The following is a 19,046-nucleotide window of genomic DNA, read 5'->3' on the forward strand; positions in this document are numbered from 1 at the left end:
AGGAGGTTAAGGTAGCCATTGTGATACACAGGAGGTTAAGGTAGTCATTGTGATACACAAGGTTAAGGTAGTCATTGTGATACACAAGAGGTTAAGGTAGTCATTGTGATACACGAGGTTAAGGTAGTCATTGTGATACACAGGAGGTTAAGGTAGTCATTGTGATACACAGGAGGTTAAGGTAGCCATTGTGATACTAAAGAGATTAAGGTAGTCATTGTGATACACAGGAGGTTAAGGTAGTCATTGTGATACACAAGAGGTTAAGGTAGTCATTGTGATACACTTGAGGTTAAGGTAGCCATTGTGATACACAAGAGGTTAAGGTAGTCATTGTGATACACAGGAGGTTACGGTAGTCATTGTGATACACAGGAGGTTAAGGTAGTCATTGTGATACACAAGAGGTTAAGGAAGTCATTGTGATACACAGGAGGTTAAGGTAGTCATTGTGATACACAGGAGGTTAAGGTAGTCATTGTGATACACAAGAGGTTAAGGTAGTCATTGTGATACACAGGAGGTTAAGGTAGCCATTGTGATACTAAAGAGGTTAAGGTAGTCATTGTGATACTAAAGAGGTTAAGGTAGTCATTGTGATACTAAAGAGGTTAAGGTAGCCATTGTGATACTAAAGAGGTTAAGGTAGTCATTGTGATACTAAAGAGGTTAAGGTAGTCATTGCTTGGTTATGATATTGTGGTTCCTAAATATGAATGTATTGTGTAAAGAATACATTTGGATACATTATTTCAAGTATTTAACAAATGTAATTTATAAATTTACAGGGAATTCATGTAATTGCTTAAACCATTTACAGTGGGGCGAAAAAGTATTTAGTCTGCCACCAATTGTGCAAGTTCTCCCCATTAAGAAGATGAGAGAGGCCTGTCATTTTCATCATAGGTACACTTCAACTATGACAGACAAAATGAGCAAAAAAAATCCAGAAAATCACGTTATAGGATTTTTAATGAATTTACTTGCAAATTATGGTGGGAAATAAGAATTTGGTCAACAACAAAAGTAATAATTATGGCCAGATGAATGTATTTGTTTGTGTATTGACAGTACACTTGTCTACACATTTACCTATGTGTCAGCTCACGGGGATCCAAATAAAAGTCTTATAAAGTAAAATGGTGAGTTATATATCTCTCCGGCTTTATTACAGTGTAGGAGTGACTTATAAAGTGTTCACTTATATGAACTAAATTTACATGGTGATATTGTTTAGTCTTTGCTAACAGAACACTCACATCAAGAGGCACAAAACCAGCTTTCTAAGCAGAATACAACTTCAAAACTCACTTCAGTCATAAAAAACAACAATCACAAATATTGTCATTATAATTCATCACTATAATTATTATTATTTTTTTTAAATATAATTGATTGAATAAATTCCTTACAAAAAAACGACATCAAATGTAGGTCCCTCACAGGTTCAAAAGCTGTGTTTCAAAATGTGTGTTTCTTTCCTGGGGCCTGGAGTTTTTCCTGATCTCATGACCTGATCAGGTAACACTATGGGTCCTATTCATAGGCCATGACAATAGATTATTATTAAATAAATCTTCCCTTTTCATTTGTTGACTAGAGCTCTGGGGTTTTTCTTGTCGGATCATGTGACATGGAAACACTCATTTCAAACTTCCACAAACCAAAAGAGACAGAGACAACCATTTCAATGGACAACAAACACTGTGGTTTAGTCCAATACTGTAGCAGGTTTCAGCAAGTAAAATTGTAAACTTTTTAAGGCCTTTTAAATACCCCCTGCAATTTAACACACATTTTGAGGTTTGCGCGCGCCACGCACCTGCTAATATTTCTATCCAGAAATAAGTCCCATAAACTCTTGGCAAAAAGTGGATTCGGGGCTGGCTCTTTCACCAAAGGCTCATATTATCAGGAAGGTGTTTTAGCAATGTCGCAATACCAGCATTTTGACTTCGATACCAATACAAGCTGAGTATAATGATACTCAATACCATACTACATACTACCATCCTCAATACTACAGTGAAAAATAAATGCCTCAAAGTCTAATATAAAGCTCTGTTAGTGTATAAAACTGTTTAAACGATGGGGTTGGCTCTCCATCTGGAAAGCTAGGCTACTGGGTGCAGGCTTTTGATTCAACCCTGAGTCAACTTCAAGGTCCTGTTGTGCAGTTGATTTGCAAAATGGGGAGCTTTTCAGCGGGAGGGGGGGTGGTATTTGGCCTACCCACAGGGGGTACTGGAGAAGACTCATGAGACCATTGTCCTACTGGTAAAATCCACATGTTGGGGTACTAGGACCCCTGGTGGTACCTGGTCTACCCACATGTTGTTCTCCCAGCATGTTATTCTCCCAGCATGTTGTTCTCCCAGCATGTTGTTCTCCCAGCATGTTGTTCTCCCAGCATGTTGTTCTCCCAGCATGTTATTCTCCCAGCATGTTGTTCTCCCAGCATGTTGTTCTCCCAGCATGTTGTTTTCCCAGCATGTTGATCTCCCAGTATGTTGTTCTCCCAGCATGTTATTCTCCCAGCATGTTGTTCTCCCAGCATGTTATTCTCCCAGCATGTTGTTCTCCCAGCATGTTGTTCTCCCAGCATGTTGTTCTCCCAGCATGTGATTCTCTGAATATGTTGTTCTCCCAGCATGTTGTTCTCCCAGCATGTTGTTCTCCCAGCATGTTGATTTCCCAGCATGTTGTTCTCCCAGCATGTTGTTCTCCCAGCATGTTGATTTCCCACTATGTTATTCTCCCAGTATGTTATTCTCCCAGCATGTTGTTCTCCCAGCATGTTATTCTCCCAGCATGTTGTTCTCCCAGAATGTTGTTATCCCAGCATGTTGTTCTCCCAGCATGTTATTCTCCCAGCATGTTATTCTCCCAGCATGTTGTTCTCCCAGCATGTTGTTCTCCCAGCATGTTATTCTCCCAGCATGTTATTCTCCCCAGCATGTTGTTCTCCCACCATGTTGATTTCCCAGCATGTTGTTCTCCCAGCATGTTGTTCTCCCAGCATGTTGATTTCCCAATATGTTATTCTCCCAGTATGTTATTCTCCCAGCATGTTGTTCTCCCAGCATTTTATTCTCCCAGCATGTTGTTCTCCCAGAATGTTGTTCTCCCAGCATGTTGTTCTCTCAGCATGTTGATTTCCCAGCATGTTGTTCTCTCAGCATGTTGATTTCCCAGCATGTTGTTCTCCCAGCATGTTGATCTCTCAGCATGTTGATTTCCCAGCATGTTGTTCTCCCAGCATGTTGATCTCCCAGCATGTTGATCTCCCAGTATGTTGTTCTCCCAGCATGTTGTTCTCCCAGCATGTTGTTCTCCCAGCATGTTGATCTCTCAGCATGTTGTTCTCCCAGCATGTTGTTCTCTCAGCATGTTGATTTCCCAGCATGTTGTTCTCCCAGCATGTTGATCTCCCAGTATGTTGTTCTCCCAGCATGTTGTTCTCCCAGCATGTTGTTCTCCCAGCATGTTATTCTCCCAGCATGTTGTTCTCCCAGCATGTTGTTCTCCCAGCATGTTGTTCTCTCAGCATGTTGATTTCCCAGCATGTTGTTCTCTCAGCATGTTGATTTCCCAGCATGTTGTTCTCCCAGCATGTTGTTCTCCCAGCATGTTGATTTCCCAGCATGTTGTTCTCCCAGCATGTTGTTCTCCCAGCATGTTGATTTCCCACTATGTTATTCTCCCAGTATGTTATTCTCCCAGCATGTTGTTCTCCCAGCATGTTATTCTCCCAGCATGTTGTTCTCCCAGAATGTTGTTATCCCAGCATGTTGTTTTCCCAGCATGTTATTCTCCCAGCATGTTATTCTCCCAGCATGTTGTTCTCCCAGCATGTTGTTCTCCCAGCATGTTATTCTCCCAGCATGTTATTCTCCCCAGCATGTTGTTCTCCCACCATGTTGATTTCCCAGCATGTTGTTCTCCCAGCATGTTGTTCTCCCAGCATGTTGATTTCCCAATATGTTATTCTCCCAGTATGTTATTCTCCCAGCATGTTGTTCTCCCAGCATTTTATTCTCCCAGCATGTTGTTCTCCCAGAATGTTGTTCTCCCAGCATGTTGTTCTCTCAGCATGTTGATTTCCCAGCATGTTGTTCTCTCAGCATGTTGATTTCCCAGCATGTTGTTCTCCCAGCATGTTGATCTCTCAGCATGTTGATTTCCCAGCATGTTGTTCTCCCAGCATGTTGATCTCCCAGCATGTTGATCTCCCAGTATGTTGTTCTCCCAGCATGTTGTTCTCCCAGCATGTTGTTCTCCCAGCATGTTGATCTCTCAGCATGTTGTTCTCCCAGCATGTTGTTCTCTCAGCATGTTGATTTCCCAGCATGTTGTTCTCCCAGCATGTTGATCTCCCAGTATGTTGTTCTCCCAGCATGTTGTTCTCCCAGCATGTTGTTCTCCCAGCATGTTATTCTCCCAGCATGTTGTTCTCCCAGCATGTTGTTCTCCCAGCATGTTGTTCTCTCAGCATGTTGATTTCCCAGCATGTTGTTCTCTCAGCATGTTGATTTCCCAGCATGTTGTTCTCCCAGCATGTTGTTTACAAAAAACAAGATGACAATATAATAAAGAAACGTATGTGAATATCCATATGGTTAGATCCACCCTGTTCAGAGACCTGTTTGGATGAACGCATTTTGCCACATTCAGAGATGTACTTTGTAACTTTTTTAAAACCTTTTATTTAAGTCAGTTAAGAACAAATTCTTATTTTCAATCATGGCCTAGGAACAGTGGGTTAACTGCCTTGTTCAGGGGCAGAACGACAGAATTGTACCTTGTCAGCTCGGGGATTTGAATTTGTAACCTTTCAGTTACTAGTCCAGTGCTCTAACCACTAAACTACCCTGCCTCCTCCTTCGCCGCTTTGTAACTTAATCTGTAGTGTGCTTTAATTGTATGTTGTACACACATTCAGAAACTCAGCTGATGTTGGTGGTGACTGTAGGGATGGGAGAGGCTGTGGACAGGTCAAGGTTATCTGGACAGTAGTATATTACGCTCCGTTTTAAAATGTTGGCCATCAAAAGTTGTAATGATGACAGTATAAAACGGTTGACTATAAAAGTGTGCTGTTTTCTGTCGATTTTTACAGCTTGTATCGTAACAGGAGGTCCAATGCATGTAGGATTAATTTGCATACAGGGAGGAAGCAGGGAATCTGGTTCAGATTGCAGAAACAGTGGGGCAGATCAGAGACACATTTCATTACCATATGTAGACGCAACAAATCTCGATCAGAGAGTGATCAGATGACGACAACCACATGTTAACGCAAGATGTAACCAGGGCTTCAGTGACCAGATCTCAATGATCATTGATCACTAATGACAGATTCTGGAGCAGCGACTGAGAGTGTTTTCCACCACCGTCAACAAAACATCAAATGATGGAATTTCTTATGGAAGAAGGGTGATTCTCCAATTGAGTTCAGGCACTAGAGTTCCAGAATCTATGCCAAGGTGTGTTGAAGCTGTTCTGATTGGTGGAGGCCCAACGCCCTATTAAAACACTTCATGTTGGTGTTGTGGTGGAGGCCCAACGCCCTATTAAAACACTTCATGTTGGTGTCGTGGAGGCCCAACGCCCTATTAAAACACTTCATGTTGGTGTCGTGGTGGAGGCCCAACGCCCTATTAAAACACTTCATGTTGGTGTCGTGGAGGCCCAACGCCCTATTAAAACACTTCATGTTGGTGTCGTGGTGGAGGCCCAACGCCCTATTAAAACCCTTCATGTTGGTGTTGTGGTGGAGGCCCAACGCCCTATTAAAACACTTCATGTTGGTGTCGTGGTGGAGGCCCAACGCCCTATTAAAACACTTCATGTTGGTGTCGTGGAGGCCCAACGCCCTATTAAAACCCTTCATGTTGGTGTCGTGGTGGAGGCCCAACGCCCTATTAAAACACTTCATGTTGGTGTCGTGGTGGAGGCCCAACGCCCTATTAAAACCCTTCATGTTGGTGTCGTGGTGGAGGCCCAACGCCCTATTAAAACACTTCATGTTGGTGTCGTGGTGGAGGCCCAAAGCCCTATTAAAACCCTTCATGTTGGTGTCGTGGTGGAGGCCCAACGCCCTATTAAAACCCTTCATGTTGGTGTCGTGGTGGAGGCCCAACGCCCTATTAAAACCCTTCATGTTGGTGTCGTGGTGGAGGCCCAACGCCCTATTAAAACACTTCATGTTGGTGTCGTGGTGGAGGCCCAAAGCCCTATTAAAACACTTCATGTTGGTGTCGTGGTGGAGGCCCAACGCCCTATTAAAACCCTTCATGTTGGTGTCGTGGTGGAGGCCCAACGCCCTATTAAAACCCTTCATGTTGGTGTCGTGGTGGAGGCCCAACGCCCTATTAAAACCCTTCATGTTGGTGTCGTGGTGGAGGCCCAACGCCCTATTAAAACACTTCATGTTGGTGTCGTAGTGGAGGCCCAACGCCCTATTAAAACCCTTCATGTTGGTGTCGTGGTGGAGGCCCAACGCCCTATTAAAACCCTTCATGTTGGTGTCGTGGAGGCCCAACGCCCTATTAAAACACTTCATGTTGGTGTCGTGGAGGCCCAACGCCCTATTAAAACACTTCATGTTGGTGTCGTGGTGGAGGCCCAACGCCCTATTAAAACCCTTCATGTTGGTGTCGTGGTGGAGGCCCAACGACCTATTAAAACCCTTCATGTTGGTGTTTCCTTTATTCTGGCAGTTACCTGTGTGTTGAGTGTCAAATAAATAGGTTGCAACTTGAAATATAGATTTACTGTTGGCATTAAATAATATATTTTTCAATTGAGAAAACCGAACAGATTTTCTTATGACCAGTTGAAGTATTTATTTTTAGGTTGATCCAAAGATCTTTTTTAAAAATTTTTACAGTGCATTCTCCAGACTACAACGTCTAGGACTGTGTCCCAAATGGCACACTATTCCCTATATAGTTCATTACTTTTGACCAGGACCCATAGAGAATAGGGTGAAATTTGGGAGACATACTTGATTTCCAGGCCTGCTAGCTCTGGTCTAGTAGGTGTGTTGTTTTACCCTGGTGGGCTGTGGGTGTTCTGTTCACTATCAGAGTCATTCAGGTTCCATATCCAGCATGACATTGAGAGGAAGCAGGAGGGGCCGGCTACCGGAAGGGGTCTGGCCCAGAGAAGCCTTCTGGAAATAATTGGCGTGGGTTCTGAGGGAAGGAGAGGAGAGTCTGGGTCCTGAGGGAAGGAGAGGAGAGTCTGGGTCCTGAGGGAAGGAGATGAGAGAGTAGTCTGGGTCCTGAGGGAAGGAGATGAGAGAGTAGTCTGGGTCCTGAGGGAAGGAGATGAGAGAGTAGTCTGGGTCCTGAGGGAAGGAGATGAGAGAGTAGTCTGGGTCCTGAGGGAAGGAGATGAGAGAGTAGTCTGGGTCCTGAGGGAAGGAGATGAGAGAGTAGTCTGGGTCCTGAGGGAAGGAGATGAGAGAGTAGTCTGGGTCCTGAGGGAAGGAGATGAGAGAGTAGTCTGGGTCCTGAGGGAAGGAGATGAGAGAGTAGTCTGGGTCCTGAGGGAAGGAGATGAGAGAGTAGTCTGGGTCCTGAGGGAAGGAGATGAGAGAGTAGTCTGGGTCCTGAGGGAAGGCGATGAGAGAGTAGTCTGGGTCCTGAGGGAAGGAGATGAGAGAGTAGTCTGGGTCCTGAGGGAAGGAGATGAGAGACTAGTATTTGTATTTGTATTATTATGGATCTACTCTTCCTGGGGTTCATCAAATTAAGGCAGTTTTAAAAACATTACAATACATTCAAAAATGTCACAACACACTGTGTGCCCTCTGACCCCTACTCCACCACGACCACATATCTACTAGTCTGTGTCCTGAGGGAAGGAGAGTCTGGTCCTGCATTGTTGTGCTTTCCCCTCTATGGTCTTTCTGCAGATATATGGAAGAAAACAGGGAAAGATAACAGTATGATGTTGAAAAGGGTTGTACATTCTGGGAACTTTCCCAAAATACTCAGTTTTTCCACAAATCCTGGTTCATGGATTCATGGAATTCAAAGGGAATAAGCAGTAAATCTTGAATTTTTGAAAGCGTATTTTGGAACCCTAGTGTCGAATGTAAAGAACGAGAGGGTCCAACCAATGTAAACATGAAAATATAAGTTATCTAATAACGGGTAGATTGTTTGCCAATTTTTCTTCTGAAATACCATCTCAATTCAATTCAGTTGTGACCTATAGCTAAGGCATGGTAACACCTCTCTTTCATAGGTTGTGTCTTTTTCTTGGAGAGTGGAGTGTTTTTCTTTGTTTTGGATAGTGGCTGAGTAGAGACAGTCTGACTGGGAAGATGCTGAGTAGAGAGAGTCTGACACTGGGAAGAGGTTGAATAGAGAGAGTCTGACTGGGGAGAGGTTTTATAGAGACAGTCTGACACTGGGAAGAGGTTGAATAGAGACAGTCTGACACTGGGAAGAGGTTGAATGGAGACAGTCTGACTGGGAAGAGGTTGAATAGAGACAGTCTGACTGGGAAGATGCTGAGTAGAGAGAGTCTGACACTGGGAAGAGGTTGAATAGAGAGAGTCTGACTGGGGAGAGGTTTTATAGAGACAGTCTGACACTGGGAAGAGGTTGAATAGAGACAGTCTGACACTGGGAAGAGGTTGGATAGAGACAGTCTGACACTGGGAAGAGGTTGAAAAGAGACAGTCTGACACTGGGAAGAGGTTGAATAGCGACAGTCTGACACTGGGAAGAGGTTGAATAGAGACAGTCTGACTGGGAAGATGCTGAGTAGAGAGAGTCTGACACTGGGAAGAGGTTGGATAGAGACAGTCTGACTGGGAAGAGGTTGGATAGAGACAGTCTGACTGGGAAGAGGTTGAATAGAGACAGTCTGACACTGGGAAGAGGTTGAATAGAGACAGTCTGACACTGGGAAGAGGTTGGATAGAGACAGTCTGACACTGGGAAGAGGTTGAATAGCGACAGTCTGACACTGGGAAGAGGTTGAATAGAGACAGTCTGACTGGGAAGAGGTTGAATAGAGACAGTCTGACTGGGAAGATGCTGAGTAGAGAGAGTCTGACACTGGGAAGAGGTTGAATAGAGAGAGTCTGACTGAGGAGAGGTTTTATAGAGACAGTCTGACACTGGGAAGAGGTTGAATAGAGACAGTCTGACACTGGGAAGAGGTTGAATGGAGACAGTCTGACTGGGAAGAGGTTGAATAGAGACAGTCTGACTGGGACGATGCTGAGTAGAGAGAGTCTGACACTGGGAAGAGGTTGAATAGAGAGAGTCTGACTGGGGAGAGGTTTTATAGAGACAGTCTGACACTGGGAAGAGGTTGAATAGAGACAGTCTGACACTGGGAAGAGGTTGGATAGAGACAGTCTGACACTGGGAAGAGGTTGAAAAGAGACAGTCTGACTGGGAAGATGCTGAGTAGAGAGAGTCTGACACTGGGAAGAGGTTGGATAGAGACAGTCTGACTGGGAAGAGGTTGGATAGAGACAGTCTGACTGGGAAGAGGTTGAATAGAGACAGTCTGACACTGGGAAGAGGTTGAATAGAGACAGTCTGACACTGGGAAGAGGTTGGATAGAGACAGTCTGACACTGGGAAGAGGTTGAAAAGAGACAGTCTGACACTGGGAAGAGGTTGAATAGCGACAGTCTGACACTGGGAAGAGGTTGAATAGAGACAGTCTGACTGGGAAGATACTGAGTAGAGACAGTCAGACACTGGGAAGAGGTTGGATAGAGACAGTCTGACACTGGGAAGAGGTTGAATAGAGACAGTCTGACACTGGGAAGAGGTTGAAAAGAGACAGTCTGACACTGGGAAGAGGTTGAATAGCGACAGTCTGACACTGGGAAGAGGTTGGATAGAGACAGTCTGACTGGGGAGAGGTTGAATAGAGACAGTCTGATACTGGGAAGAGGTTGAATAGAGACAGTCTGACACTGGGAAGAGGTTGAAAAGAGACAGTCTGACACTGGGAAGAGGTTGAATAGCGACAGTCTGACACTGGGAAGAGGTTGAATAGCGACAGTCTGACACTGGGAAGATGCTGAGTAGAGACAGTCTGACACTGGGAAGAGGTTGAATAGAGACAGTCTGACACTGGGAAGAGGTTGAATAGAGACAGTCTGACACTGGGAAGAGGTTGAATAGAGACAGTCTGACACTGGAAAGAGGTTGAATAGAGACAGTCTGACACTGGGAAGAGGTTGAATAGAGACAGTCTGACACTGGGAAGAGGTTGAATAGAGACAGTCTGACTGGGAAGATGCTGAGTAGAGACAGTCTGACACTGGGAAGAGGTTGAATAGAGACAGTCTGACTGGGGAGAGGTTTTATAGAGACAGTCTGACTGGGAAAAGGTTGAATTGAGACAGTCTGACACTGGGAAGAGGTTGAATAGAGACAATCTGACACTGGGAAGAGGTTGAATAGAGACAGTCTGACACTGGGAAGAGGTTGAATAGAGACAGTCTGACACTGGGAAGAGGTTGAATAGAGACAGTCTGACTGGGAAGAGGTTGAATAGCGACAGTCTGACACTGGGAAGATACTGAGTAGAGACAGTCTGACACTGGGAAGAGGTTGAATAGAGACAGTCTGACACTGGGAAGAGGTTGAATAGAGACAGTCTGACTGGGAAGATGTTGAATAGAGACAGTCTGACACTGGGAAGTGGTTGAATAGAGACAGTTTGACACTGGGAAGAGGTTGAATAGCGACAGTCTGACACTGGGAAGAGGTTGAATAGCGACAGTCTGACACTGGGAAGAGGTTGAATAGAGACAGTCTGACTGGGAAGAGGTTGAATAGAGACAGTCTGACACTGGGAAGAGGTTGAATAGAGACAGTCTGACTGGGAAGAGGTTGAATAGAGACAGTCTGACACTGGTGAAAGGTTGAATAGAGACAGTCGGACTGGGAAGAGGTTGAATAGAGACAGTCTGACTGGGAAGAGGTTGAATAGAGACAGTCTGACACTGGGAAGAGGTTGAATAGAGAGAGTCCCTGATGTCAACAAGGTCTACTCTCCTGTAATTATGATGATGTTCAATACACATCTTACTGAATCGCATTTAAAGGTGTATCCCAAATGGCCATCTTTTCCCTATGGGCTCTGGTCTAAAGTAGTACACTATATAGGGAATAGTGTGGCATAGGGCACACACCCTCAGTGTTGAATAAACCAGAGCATCAGTTGAATTAATCCAATGTTGTAAATAACCTCTTATTCTGAAAAGCAGAATTATATTGATGTAAATATTTGCTATGATGAATCAGCCTGTATAAGATGCAGTGTTCCACATGACCTTTACAGATGAAGGTTATCTATTGTTCACCGTGGGTATGACCAGGAAGTTAGGCAGATGGGTTTGGACTTTAAAAAAAATATTCTGGCAACCACCTGTTTATTGTGCATTATCATTTATGAGTAAAAATGTCCTCGTAAATGTGATATATTGCATATTTGTGTCACCCTCTCTATTCGTTTCTCTCATTGACTTGCAAATTATACAACGTGGGGAAGGGGAAAAAAAATCCTGTTATTAAAATTGAGTTAATGTATTCCATGTTCCTGAATTCTATTTGAGAAACGTTATTAATTTCATATATCAAGTTTGGAGGGACCATCTGTTCGCTCCGCATCGCTGCACCAGCCTCCATCTGCCCAGGCTGTGTTTCCCGGCGCCCGCTGCGCCCGCTGTGCCCGCCGCCGCTCCCGTGACGCGCCACCGCCACCCGCCAACAGGAAGTTTTTGCCCCGACTTTTGATTTGTCACTCTTGGCCATTTGGCTCACCGCGGAGCCGCCGACGGCAAGAAGAAGCAGACTCTCTCTCTCACCTACCGGGGGACGACGAGGTGAGATAATTGATTTCAGAAAGCAGGCAAGCAGAGACAGTCCCCAGCCACGGCAGATAAGAATTAAAAATCTAAATGATGTCAGCACTATGCATATGAATCACATCAGCCTAATGAATAAATGTGTTAAAGAAGGAGATGTTTAATTACTGTAACTCAACAGACTCCTGCTGTACTCAGAGGTGAACGCTCAAACGTTTATGTGAAGATGTGCCGATATAAATGCCTTCTTTGGAATTTACAGATGGACGTAAAACTAGGTATAAAGTCGAAAAATACAGTCCGATTCCCATTATCACTAACTCCCCTCCCCCCCATCTCTCTATCTCCCATTACAATGCATTGGACACCCGGCCTAGACTCACTGCAATTTGCATACCGCCCCAACAGATCCACAGAAGACGCAATCTCAATCGCACTCCACACTGCCCTTTCCCACCTGGACAAAAGGAACACCTATGTGAGAATGCTGTTCATTGACTACAGCTCAACGTTCAACACCATACTGCCCTCCAAGCTCATCACCAAGCTAGGGACCCTGGGTCTGAACCAATCCCTGTACAACTGGATCCTGGACTTCCTGACAAGCCACCCCCAGGTGGTGAAGGTAGGCTAGAACACCTTCGCCACGCTGACATTTAACACGGCGGCCCCTCAGGGGTTCGTGCTTAGTTCCCTCCTGTACTCCCTGTTCACTCACGACTGCGTGGCCACGCATGACTCCAGCACCATCATCAAGTTTGCTGACAACACGACGGTGGTAGGCCTGATCACCGACAACGATGAGACAGCCTATAGGGAGGAGGTCAGAGACCTGGCAGTGTGGTGTCAAGACAAAAACCTCTCCCTCAATGTCATTAAGACCAAGGAACTAATCATGGACTATAGCAGAAAGAGGGGAGAGAACAAGTCATCCACATCGACGAGGCTGTTGTGGAGCGGGTCAAGAGCTTCAAGTCCCTTGGCATCCACATCATTTGGGACCTAATATAATCCACCCACACCCGCACAGTCATGAAGAGGGCCCGGCAGCGCCTCTTTCCCCTTAGGAGGCTGAAAAGATGTGGCATGAGCCCTATGATCCTCAATAAGTTCTACAACTGCACCATCGAGAGCATCTTGACTAACTGCATCACCACTTGGTATGGCAAATGCACCGCCCTTAACCGCAAAACGCTACAGAGGATGGTGCCAAGTATATCACTGGGGCCAAGCTCCCTGCGATGCAGGACCTCTATATCAGGCGGTGTCAGAGGAAGGCCGTAGAATTTCCATATATTCCATATATATTCCATATATATTTCCATATATATATATATATATATATATACATATATATATATATATATATATATATATATATATATATATATATATATATATATATATGTATATATATATACACACACTATATACACACTCACTAGACTATACTGTAGCTGGCAGTTGATTGTGCTAAATTAGCCTTCCACCCTTTGTTTAGTTGAGGATCAACACTATAAGGCTGGTGATGTCACAATGCTTTTAAATGTAAACAACTTCTGGAGACAGTCATTGAAATAGAATGTTACAGAGCCATAGGAACACATGGAGATCCATGTCAGCATCTTAGAGGCCTATCATTTTATGGTATTTAGAAACTATTTTGAGGTGAACCAAAGCTTATCAAGAGCTGAGAAATAACCTCCAATACTGGACCACGGCTGTCAAATAGAGGGGGCGAAAGTATAGAGGGCGAAAGTATTCGGCCCCCTTGAACTTTGCGACCTTTTGCCACATTTCAGGCTTCAAACATAAAGATATAAAACTGTATTTTTTTTGTGAAGAATCAACAACAAGTGGGGCACAATCATGAAGTGGAACAACATTTATTGGATATTTCAAACTTTTTTAACAAATCAAAAACTGAAAAATTGGGCGTGCAAAATTATTCAGCCCCCTTAAGTTAATACTTTGTGGCGCCACCTTTTTCTGCGATTACAGCTGTAAGTCGCTTGGGGTATGTCTCTATCAGTTTTGCACATCGAGAGACTGAAATTTTTTCCCATTCCTCCTTGCAAAACAGCTCGAGCTCAGTGAGGTTGGATGGAGAGCATTTGTGAACAGCAGTTTTCAGTTCTTTCCACGGATTCTCGATTGGATTCAGGTCTGGACTTTGACTTGGCCATTCTAACACCTGGATATGTTTATTTTTGAACCATTCCATTGTAGATTTTGCTTTATGTTTTGGATCATTGTCTTGTTGGAAGACAAATCTCCGTCCCAGTCTCAGGTCTTTTGCAGACTCCATCAGGTTTTCTTCCAGAATGGTCCTGTATTTGGCTCCATCCATCTTCCAATCAATTTTAACCATCTTCCCGGTCCCTGCTGAAGAAAAGCAGGCCCAAACCATGATGCTGCCACCACCATGTTTGACAGTGGTGATGGTGTGTTCAGCTGTGTTGCTTTTACGCCAAACATAACGTTTTGCATATTTGCCAAAAAGTTCAGTTTTGTTTTCATCTGACCAGAGCACCTTCTTCCACATGTTTGGTGTGTCTCCTAGGTGGCTTGTGGCAAACTTTAAACAACACTTTTTTTGGATATCTTTAAGAAATGGCTTTCTTCTTGCCACTCTTCCATAAAGGCCAGATTTGTGCAATATACGACTGATTGTTGTCCTATGGACAGTCTCCCACCTCAGCTGTAGATCTCTGCAGTTCATCCAGAGTGATCATGGGCCTCTTGGCTGCATCTCTGATCAGTCTTCTCCTTGTATGAGCTGAAAGTTTAGAGGGACGGCCAGGTCTTGGTAGATTTGCAGTGGTCTGATACTCCTTCCATTTCAATATTATCGCTTGCACAGTGCTCCTTGGGATGTTTAAAGCTTGGGAAATCTTTTTGTATCCAAATCCGGCTTTAAACTTCTTCACAACAGTATCTCGGACCTGCCTGGTGTGTTCCTTGTTCTTCATGATGCTCTCTGCGCTTTTGACGGACCTCTGAGACTATCACAGTGCAGGTGCATTTATACGGAGACTTGATTACACACAGGTGGATTGTATTTATCATCATTAGTCATTTAGGTCAACATTGGATCATTCAGAGATCCTCACTGAACTTCTGGAGAGAGTTTGCTGCACTGAAAGTAAAGGGGCTGAATAATTTTGCACGCCCAATTTTTCAGTTTTTGATTTGTTAAAAAAGTTTTAAATATCCAATAAATGTCGTTCCACTTCATGATTGTGTCCCACTTGTTGTTGATTCTTCACAAAAAAATACAGTTTTATATCTTTATGTTTGAAGCCTGAAATGTGGCAAAAGGTCGCAAAGTTCAAGGGGGCCGAATACTTTCGCAAGGCACTGTATATAGCTCCGCATTGATCTGGTACTCCCTGTATATAGCTCCACATTGATCTGGTACTCCCTGTATATAGCTCCACATTAATCTGGTACTCCCTGTATATAGCTCCACATTGATCTGGTACTCCCTGTGTATTGCTCCACATTGATCTGGTACTCCCTGTATATAGCTCCACATTGATCTGATACTCCCTTTATATAGCTCCACATTGATCTGGTACTCCCTGTATATAGCTCCACATTGATCTGGTACTCCCTGTATATAGCTCCGCATTGATCTGGTACTCCCTGTATATAGCTCCACATTGATCTTGTACTCCCTGTGTATAGCTCCACATTGACCTGGTACTCCCTGTATATAGCTCCACATTGATCTGGAACTTCCTGTATATAGCTCCACATTGATCTGTTACCGGTACTCCCTGTATATAAATCCACATTCATCTGATACTCCCTGTATATAGCTCCACATTGATCTGGTACTCCCTGTATATAGCTCCAGAGTGATCTGGTACTTCCTGTATATAGCTCCACATTGATCTGGTACTCCCTGTATATAGCTCCACAATGATCTGGTACTGGTACTCCCTGTCTTTAGCTCCACATTGATCTGGTACTTCCTGTATATAGCTCCACAATAATCTGTTACTGGTACTCCCTGTATATAGATCCACATTTATCTGGTACATCCTGTATATAGATCCACATTGATCTGGTACTTTCTGTATATAGATCCACATTGATCTGGTACTCCCTGTATATAAATCCACATTGATCTGATACTCCCTGTATATAGCTCCACATTGATCTGGTACTCCCTGTATATAGCTCCAGAGTGATCTGGTACTTCCTGTATATAGCTCCACAATGATCTGGTACTGGTACTCCCTGTCTTTAGCTCCACATTGATCTGGTACTGGTACTCCCTGTATATAGATCCACATTGATCTGGTACTTCCTGTATATAGCTCCACATTGATCTGGTACTCCCTGTATATAGATCCACATTGATCTGGTACTTCCTGTATATAGCTCCACATTGATCTGGTACTCCCTGTATATAGATCCACATTGATCTGGTACATCCTGTATATAGCCACACATTGATCTGGTACTTCCTGTATATAGCTCCATTTTAGTGTACTTTATTTGATTCCTCTTGAGTTCATGTTTTATTTTTACTTTGCATTGTTGGGATGGGCTCATAAGATAGTATTTCATGGTAAAATCTAGACCAGTTGAATAAGTTGCAAATACCATTTGATTGGATGGTCAGTATTTTGGCTGCCTCATCAGATGGTCAATATTTTTACTGCCTCATCAGATGGTCAGTATTTTGGCTGCCTCATCAGATGGTCAGTATTTTGGCTGCCTCATCAGATGGTCAGTATTTTGGCTGCCTCATCAGATGGTCAGTATTTTGGCTGCCTCATCAGATGGTCAGTATTTTGGCTGCCTCATCAGATGGTCAATATTTTGGCTGCCTCATCGATGGTCAGTATTTTGGCTGCCTCATCAGATGGTCAGTATTTTGGCTGCCTCATCAGATGGTCAGTATTTTAGCTGTCTCATCAGATGGTCAGTATTTTGGCTGCCTCATCAGATGGTCAGTATTTTGGCTGCCTCATCAGATGGTCAGTATTTTGGCTGCCTCATCAGATTGTCAGTATTTTAGCTGCCTCATCAGATAGTATTTTGGCTGCCTCATCAGATGGTCAGTATTTTGGCTGCCTCATCAGATGGTCAGTATTTTGGCTGCCTCATCAGATAGTATTTTGGTTGCCTCATCAGATGGTCAGTATTTTGGCTGCCTCATCAGATGGTCAGTATTTTGGCTGCATCATCGATGGTCAGTATTTTAGCTGCCTCATCAGATGGTCAGTATTTTGGCTGCCTCATCAGATGGTCAGTATTTTGGCTTCCTCATCAGATGGTCAGTATTTTGGCTGCCTCATCGGATGGTCAGTAGTTTGGCTAACTCATCAGATAGTATTTTGGCTGCCTCATCAGATGGTCAGTATTTTGGCTGCCTCATCAGATGGTCAGTATTTTGGCTGCCTCATCAGATGGTCAGTATTTTAAGTGCCTCATCAGATGTCAGCATTTTGGCTGCCTCATCAGATTCTAAGTATTTTGGCTGCCTCATCAGATAGTATTTTGGTTGCCTCATCAGATGGTCAGTATTTTGGCTGCCTCATCAGATAGTATTTTGGCTGCCTCATCAGATGGTCAATATTTTGGCTTTCTCATCAGATAGTATTTTGGCTGTCTCATCAGATAGTATTTTGGTTGCCTCATCAGATGGTCAGTATTTTGGCTGCTTCATCAGATAGTAGTTTGGTTGCCTCATCGGATGGTCAGTAATTTGGCTGCCTCATCAGATGGTATTTTGGTTGCCTCATCAGATGGTCAGTATTTTGGCTGCCTCATCAGATAGTATTATGGCTGCCTCATCAGATGGTCAGTATTTTGGCTGACTCATCAGATGGTCAGTATTTTAGCTGCCTCATCAGATGGTCAGTATTTTGGTTGCCTCATCAGATGGTCAGTATTTTGGCTGCCTCGTCAGATGGTCAGTATTTTGGCTGCCTCATCAGATGGTCAGTATTTTGGCTGCCTCATCAGATGGTCAGTATTTTGGCTGCCTTATCAGATGGTCAGTATTTTGGCTGCCTCATCAGATTGTCAGTATTTCAGCTGCCTCATCAGATAGTATTTTGGCTGCCTCATCAGATGGTCAGTATTTTGGCTGCCTCATCAGATGGTCAATATTTTGGCTGCCTCATCAGATGGTCAATATTTTTACTGCCTCATCAGATGGTCAGTATTTTGGCTGCCTCATCAGATGGTCAGTATTTTAGCTGCCTCATCAGATAGTATTTTGGCTGCCTCATCAGATGGTCAGTATTTTGGCTGCCTCATCAGATGGTCAATATTTTGGCTGCCTCATCTCATGGTCAGTATTTTGGCTGCCTCATCCGATAGTATTTTGGCTGCCTCATCAGATGGTCAGTATTTTGGCTGCCTCATTACATCGTCAGTAATTTGGCTGCATCATCAGATGGTCAGTTTTTTGGCTGCCTCATCAGATGGTCAGTATTTTAGCTGCCTCATCAGATGGTCAATATTTTTACTGCCTCATCAGATGGTCAGTATTTTGGCTGCCTCATCAGATGGTCAGTATTTTAGCTGCCTCATCAGATAGTATTTTGGCTGCCTCATCAGATGGTCAGTATTTTGGCTGCCTCATCAGATGGTCAATATTTTGGCTGCCTCATCTCATGGTCAGTATTTTGGCTGCCTCATCCGATAGTATTTTGGCTGCCTCATCAGATGGTCAGTATTTTGGCTGCCTCATTACATCGTCAGTATTTTGGCTGCATCATCAGATGGTCAGTTTTTTGGCTGCCTCATCAGATGGTCAGTATTTTAGCTGCCTCATCAGATGGTCAGTATTTTGGTTGCCTCATCAGATGGTCAGTATTTTGGCTGCCTCATCAGATGGTCAGTATTTTGGCTGCCTCATCAGATGGTCAGTATTTTGGCTGCCTTATCAGATGGTCAGTATTTTGGCTGCCTCATCAGATTGTCAGTATTTCAGCTGCCTCATCAGATAGTATTTTGGCTGCCTCATCAGATGGTCAGTATTTTGGCTGCCTCATCAGATGGTCAATATTTTGGCTGCCTCATCAGATGGTCAATATTTTTACTGCCTCATCAGATGGTCAGTATTTTGGCTGCCTCATCAGATGGTCAGTATTTTAGCTGCCTCATCAGATAGTATTTTGGCTGCCTCATCAGATGGTCAGTATTTTGGCTGCCTCAT

This window comes from Oncorhynchus mykiss, chromosome 30 (assembly GCF_057628025.1).
Source record: "Oncorhynchus mykiss isolate SJ-2025 chromosome 30, ASM5762802v1, whole genome shotgun sequence".
Taxonomy (NCBI): domain Eukaryota; kingdom Metazoa; phylum Chordata; class Actinopteri; order Salmoniformes; family Salmonidae; genus Oncorhynchus; species Oncorhynchus mykiss.